The sequence below is a fragment of the Ceratotherium simum genome, chromosome 29 (assembly GCF_057802395.1).
Source record: "Ceratotherium simum simum isolate JZ-2026a chromosome 29, ASM5780239v1, whole genome shotgun sequence".
Classification (NCBI taxonomy): domain Eukaryota; kingdom Metazoa; phylum Chordata; class Mammalia; order Perissodactyla; family Rhinocerotidae; genus Ceratotherium; species Ceratotherium simum.
The window spans coordinates 29,469,587-29,477,063 of NC_141928.1; the positions used below are offsets into that span (position 1 = coordinate 29,469,587).

The 7,477-nt window shown below is 48.1% G+C and overlaps 1 pseudogene; it reads left to right on the forward strand.

The window, feature by feature from the left end:
- Window positions 1–4,483: 4,483 nt before the first annotated feature.
- LOC101404795 (retinol dehydrogenase 14 pseudogene) lies at window positions 4,484–5,463 on the forward strand (annotated as a pseudogene).
- Window positions 5,464–7,477: the final 2,014 nt, after the last annotated feature.

Below are 7,477 nucleotides of genomic sequence, written 5' to 3' on the forward strand. Positions count from 1 at the left end.
TAGTGGCTGCCGTTTATTGAGGGTTCTCTATGTGTTGGGTCCTGCACTCAGCATGAACGCAACATTGTCCACAAGGTAATTCCTATAAAGACAGAGTCCAGTGCCAGAAACATGGTTAATATGCAACAAATGTCAGCTGCTGTTATTTTGTTAATCCTCATAACAATCCTATGATTAATAATAACAGAAATAATAATAGTTGCTAGCATTTACTGGGCACTTTCTGTGTAGTCAGCCATTGTTTTAACTTATTTAACTTATTAACTGAATTAACGTATTTAATTTTCCCAACTATCCCATGAGGTTGGTTCTATTTTTAACCCCATTTGACAAATGAGAAATATTGAAGCACGGTGGAGTTAAATACATTGCCAAGAACACATAGCTAGAAAGAACACGTAGCTATAAGCACTTTTATTCTCCCCAATTTACAAAGACGGTCACTGAGGCACGGAGAGGCGGAATAGCATGCCTAGGGTCGGAGTCAGCAGAACCTTCCTCTGGGTTGTTAGGCAGGTGAAATGACATAATGGAATGGAAACTGCTTTGTGAACTGTTGTTCCATCGGCTTCAGCTGGGAGTGAGTAAGCTTCGCATGTTCTGTTTTTTCTAGTCTAGACACACCAGCTGGCCTGAGACCCAGGGGCCTTTAGGAAGTCCTGCTTGGACTTAGCCTGTTATCCAGGTGGGTGTTAGAAGCCAGTCTGGCATTTAGGCCCTGGACTTACTATCCCCTTGGGACAGCCCAGGAGCCACTGCCTGTCTGACTTCAGAGCTGCTACCCGCTGGAAGCCTCCAGGAGGGAGCCGACTGGCAGCTGGCCACCGTCACGTGTAGCTGGGTTACTAGCGGTCACCCTGTGGGTTTCCTCCAGCCACACTGACCATCTCCAGTCACTGAGCTGTCACTGGCAACCAGGACGGCTGGCAGCTAGGCAGGGGGAGGGAGGCTTGAGGCCCCTGGTGGCGTAGGAATAATCAGAGTGTCGGGGAGCCTCTCTTTGCTCCCTCTCCCCCCTAGGGCTCCCCACACACCCCCTCTGCCACCTGGGAACATTCCCTCTTCCCAGGCACCCACTTCCCGGGACGGAGTGGGGAGGACTGTTGGGTCTTTTGGAGGGGTCCCAGAACCCCAGAACTGAGATGCTCTTTGAGGGCAGGTCATTGTCACATGCTTCTAGAACTGTCTCACAACACTGAGAGCTCCTCTGGGCAGGGGCAGCTCAGGGTCTCCCCTTCCCTGAGCCACCACAGGGCCAGGCCCAGGGAGCTGTGGGAGACAGTGATGTTTCCTGGGGGAAGGCCATTTCCAGTTATTGGGGTGGAACTTGGTGTCATGGGTGGAGGTGGTAGTGGCAGCAGCAGCATTTGTGGTGTGTGTGTGTGTGTGTGTGTGTGTGTGTGTGTGTGTGTATTTTGGGGTGGGGAAGGAGTTTTAAGGGAAAAAAGAGATGGTGCTCATGTGGACTCTTCCTCTGACCCTCTTCATCCCTAAAGGGAGGGCAGTGTTCCCCAGTGTGCTGGACTGTCCTATGTAGAAAGGGTGAGAGCCTTCCTGTCTGTCCCACTGCGAGTATCTTTTACCAAATTGGGGAACAAGGAGACTGGCTCAGTGTCTCCAGGCTGGGACTGGCATTTGCTGCTCCTTAATCCTTTCTGCCTAGAAATCCCCAAAGGCAGCAGGGAGCTTCTGCCAGGAGATTAGGTACAGGCGAGGCCCAGCTTCCTAAAACAGGGTTCTCACAGAGTTTTGCTGGAGGTATGAGCTGTTCTCTTACCAAAGAGCATATAAATCCCTGCAAAGAATCTCAGGATGGAGGACAGAGATTTGGGACTCTGGCTAAGTCATCCCTTGAGGGGTGGGGACAAGTTTCACTGTTAAGGCATTTGAAGGAGGTCCCACCTGGGTGCTCCCCTGTTCCCCCAAATTTGTATCCCCAATTTTCACTTGTTCTCCCCCCACAACCCCCTTTTACGACCTCCTCTGTGTCTCCTCCCTCCAGATACTCTATTCTTCCCCGCATGACAGAGTCCCAGTACCTGGTCCCTTGTGTCTTGCAAGACTGTGCACTGCAGGCTGCAGCTGGATGTGAACAGAGCTTTTCTCTTCCCAGGCTCCTGCTAATGCTACAGGGAGTAGCGTGGGTGGGCAATGGGCTAGGCTTCCTGGGGGTGGCCTGGGGGGAGGGTGAGAACTGGACTTTGGTTTGGTTTCTGTCTGTCAGTAACGACTGAGCCTGCTTTTGTCTTGATTAAACTTAGGGCAAATGTCTGTACAAAAATTATTTACTTATGAAGATCATACAGTCCAGTATAACATGAAATTCTTCCAATTAAAGTGACTTTGACCCTACATGTTGTGGAACATTAACCTTGACATTACCATGCTAATGGTGCATTCTCCTCCTCCCAGGGCCTGTTTTCACTACAAAGGGACTCTGAGTCAATGAAGATGAATTGAAACTTCCAGAAAAACCATATCCATGGCCCCCAGATCTTCCTTGAGAGGAGCAGCAGTGGGTGGAGAATCTTAGTTCATATACCCACAAGTATTAGTTCCCTTCACTCCCCTTACAGGATTTTACACTTTACAGAATCACTTCCAGAATCACTTCCACATGCATTATGTGAAATCCTTAAAACACATGTCTGAAGTAAGTATTCTCCCCATCACCAAGTTGTAGATAGAGAATCTAGGACTCAGAGAGGGTAAGTGAATTGCGTGGAGTCACACAGCCATTAAACAGCTCAGAGTTCCTCACAGAGCCTTCTGTGCCTTCTTCCCTCTGCTCAGCTGCTCCAGCCTCCCCTCTCTGAGGCTGCAGGCCACCAGCCACCAGCCAAGAGAGGAAGTGCTCAAAGATACCCAGCTGCAGCTGGCACAGAGCTCAGGGGAGGTGGCAGTTCCTCTTGCAGCTGACAGGCATGGGGGAGGAACAGATGTCCCACAGGCTGGGAGCCCATCAGGTCACCATGAGCAGGAAGGTCTAGAGGGAATGGATCCATCAGCTGCCCTCAAACCTGTTTGTGGTTCTGTCTGTGTCCCACCTCCCAGCAGATGGCCACACCATCTACCAGCCACCCAGCTGGAAACCTGCTGTGATCCTGATCCTCACTCTGATCCTGATCCTCACTCTGATCCTTGTATCCTCCTGGCTCACTGCCCAGTCAGTCACCTAGTTGTGTCCGGTCTACCTTGTCCATAGCTCTCTGATAGTCCCCTCTTCTCCATCTCCACAGCAACAGTCTGGCACTGTGTCTCCCTTCCACAGTACATGGGCACTCTGCCGCTAGGCTCTCTCCGTTCCTCCAGTCTATCCATCCTCAATGGGGTCCTTGCAGTGATTTTTAGAAAGAAAAAAAAAAGTGCAAATCTATTTGTGTTAGCCCTCAATATCCTTGACTGGCTCCACATTGCTTTCTGAATACAGTTAAAACCCTTTAGCTAAGGCATTAAATTTCATGGGTTGGCCCTGCTTACCTCCCTAGCTTTCCCTCTCCATGTGCATGTTCTGCTGTATGAAATGCTAAATTTTCCAAGCTCACTGGGTTGTGCCATCTCCCTTCTTGCCATGCTCACTCCTATTCCTCCTTCAGTTGTCACCTCCTCTGCAAAGCCCTCCTCTCAACACCTCCTCCAAGACTGGTTTGGGTCCCCCTCCTCAGTGCTCCTCCATGTTGATCCCCACAGTAGAACTGATACTGTAATTCCCTGGTGTAACAAAGTGAAAAAATGTATCAGACAGCTGGCACTATGAGTTTGCTCCTGGGTGATACTCTTCTAGAAATGCCTTGAGAATCTGCCTGGGTAGGATGTGAGAGAGCAGAAACCCAGGCAGTAAAAGATGCTGGCCAAACAGCTCTGTAGAAGACAAGGAAAATTTGTTCTTTTGCTCCCAAGAACAAAGAGGCAGGAGGGATGATGAGGTGAGGAACAGAGAAAGAAGAGGGCGGGCTGGGGGGGCACCGAGGGACCAAGAGAAGCTGGGAAGATGGTGTAAAGGACCCTGTGGGCTGATGGGCCAGTGGAGAGCCCCCTGTGGTGGGGTGCCCAAAAGGCATTTTAAATAGGGAGGCCACATGTTTAATGTCGAGTTTGTTTTTTAAGTGAGGCAAACCACTTCAACCTCCTTTCCTCGCCACGCCTCAATCTTCGCTAGAGTTGATCAATATTCATGAATCATTGTGTGAGTGGGTTTGTGTGTGTGTGCCTGTGGGGAGGGTGGCATTGTGGAAAGCACTTCGTGGAACACCTGGGTCAACTTGGAGACCACAGCTGTGGAAATATGATCCAAGACAGCCCCTTGGAATGTTGCGAGCCCCTGGGGAGCCATGGAATCTCAGGGAGGCCTTTGAACTGCCATAGGGCATTTAGTGGGGATTTTAAGACCAACTTAATTGGAGGAGCATCAACCCCCTCTCCCTCATGTCTGAATTATTTTAGAAATTAAAGAGGGGCCAGTGGGCCCTCGGCCCCAGCGTCTATGGAAGTGGCTACAGTGGCGGCACTACTGGCCGCACTGGCTGGGGCCCTCTGGCTGGCGACCCAGTGGTTCCTGGGGCGCAGCGTGCAGCGGCTGCCTGGAGGCAGGGCTCCAGCCTCATGCACCGGAAGACTGTGCTGATGAGGGGATGAACTGCGGCCTGGGTCGCGCCGAGCTGCTGCGCTTGAGGGGGCGGGTGATCACCGGCTGCTGGGACTGCGTGCAGAGGAGGAGGCGGGGCGGCGGCTCCACCCGGCCCGGGGCTGGGGCGGGGAGGGGGCTGGGGCGTGGGCAGCTCGTTGCTGTCGAGTTTGATCTCGCCTCATTGCACTCAGTGCGCGCCTTCTGTCAGGAGATGCTGAGGACGAGCCCAGCCTGGACGTCTTGATCAGTAAGGCAGGGATCTTTCAGTGCCCTTATATGAAGACCGAAGACGGGTCTGAGATACAGTTTGGAGTGAGCCATCTGGGGCACTTCTACTTACCAATCTTCTCCTTGGACTCCTCAAAAGTTCAGCTCCCAGCAGGATTGTGGTCTTCCAAACTTTATAAATATGGAGACATCAACTTTGAAGTCTTGAACAGTGGACAAAGCTATGGTAACAGCTTTGTTACAGTCGAAGTAAACTGGCTAACATTCTTTTTACCAGAGAATTGCCCCGGCGCTCGGGAGGCACGACGTTATGGTCAATGTGTGTGCGGTGTTGTGCGGACTGATCTGGGGAGGCGCATACACATCCCGCTGTTGGTCAAAACCCTTTTCAATTTGGTGTCCTGGGCCTTTTTCACAACTCCAGCAGAAGGTGCCCAGACTTCGCTTTATTTAGCCTCTTCACCTGAGGTGGAAGTACACCTTCTGATACACTCAGGAAGGTCCTTTGGGGATTGTAAAGAGGAAGAACTATAGCCCAAATCTGTGGAGAGTCTGTTGCGAGAAAACTCTGGGCCATTAGTGAAGTAGTGGTTGGTGTATTAAAATAGGAATAGAGAGTGTAAGAGCGCTATTTATAACCTGGATGTCAGTTGTATCTGTAATTAGGAATAGTGTGGCTTGAGCGCCTGATACATGAAACACATTTTTCGTTTTACAATAGTACTGTTTAGAGCTACATATGGATATTTTCAGTTACTAAAAAGTTATTTTTTGGAGAACGTAAAATTTTAGAAAAGATATTTTAAATATATATAATAAGCATAATGAATACTGCAATAAGTACGATGAACAATACAATTTTAAAAATTACAATTGAGCAAGCATGGATTACAAATATTAAAGAATTCAGTGACTTAAAATAGACACCTTGAGAAGTTTTTCAAATATCTTTGAGTTTCATGGCCAAAGTGTTAAATATTATTACAATGCTGGATTTTGTGTGGAAATAATATGCCTGGTGTCTGTGTAAAATTCTTACTTGGAATAAATTTACTGATGCAAAAAAAAAAAAAAAGAAATTAAAGCAGATCTCCAAGGGGAGCTGTGCAAGTGAGAATAAGATGCACTTTTGTGTCTTAATAATGTAACTGCTAGGCGGGTCATTGGGGTGGGGGTAGGGGAAGCTGGACACTGTTCTTTCAGATACTTGTGGCTCCCTCCCTCGCATCGTTCAGGTCTCTGCTCCTGTGTACCTGCCTCAGACAGGCTTTCCCTGACCAGCTGAACTACTAAAGCAACCCCCATCGCTCTCCTTTAGCTTCTCTGGATCCTGGAAATTCTATCCCTGTATTTCAGTGGATGTAAAGCTGTAAGTTCAATGAATTTAGAGAAAGTCTCCATCTTGAATGCAAGCTCTTTATCCATTCACTCATTCAACAAATATTTATTGAGGGTTTACTATGTACCAGGTACTATTCTAAGCACTTGGCATACATCTGTGAACAAAACAGGCAAAAGTCACTGCTCCTGTGGGTCCTGAGCATTGACACAAACACAGTCTTAATTCTAATTGTCCTAACTCTGCACACTGGGAGGTTTTTCCTCTCAGAACTCAAAGCACTTTACAGGGCTTCTTAGGTAGGTTGCTTCCTGATAATGGGCACATGTCCAGCTGCTGATGCAATGAAGTATTGAAAATATCAGTCAACACAGTAGTTTTACTAAAATGTTAAGGTTATGAATTTTGTGTTTGTATAAAAGGAGTAGTTTGAGACATGAAATTTCAAAAACCTCTATTTTAAAACTAGGATATTCTGAAAGGTGTCATTTTACCTATCCATCAGTCTACCAATCATCTGTCTCTAATGGGCCATTTGATTCAAGTAACATCAAACCTACCTAATCCAGTTCATTTATTACAATTAAATTCCACCCTCTCCTGCCTCCCAAAAAAACCTTAGAATACTCTATGAAGGGAGGTCAGATCAAATCCAAGTTGCTACCTGTTTGGTTATGTGCTCCAACCATCATCCATTCAGCCAGGCAGTAAGTGCTCAGTGAGTGCTGAAATCAGACCCATCCCCGTAAGATGCTCATGATCTAGAGAAGGAACATCCATGGAATCAAGCCAGAAGCACAATGCAAGATGGATGTTGTGGGAGACTTATGTGCAAGATGCTGCAAGATGGATGTTGTGGGAGACTTATGTGCAAGATGCTGCAGATGAAATGCTACAGAGAAAAGAGTCTCAAATTCTCTCTGGGAACAGAGGAGGTGACACTCACCTGGCCATAAGTGAAAAGGAGAATTTCATAGGTGGAGATGGGGCAGAACTCCAGGCACAAGAAACAAAAGGAAATCAAGGGGAGCAAAAAAACATCATAATGGATTCCGGTAAGTTCCTGTGGCTGAGGTATGTGCCCCTGCACCAGGGTGTATTTGGGATGTGGCAGGAGATGAAGCTGGGAAGATGGGCAGGCTCAGGTAATGAAGAGCTTTGTATACTATCCTGTGAGCAATGGGAATCATTAAACCCTTTAAGTAGGGGAGTGACATGATCAGACTTGTGCTTCACAAACATTACTCTTCAAGCAGTGTGAGGAATCAGACTGGAGGTGGGAA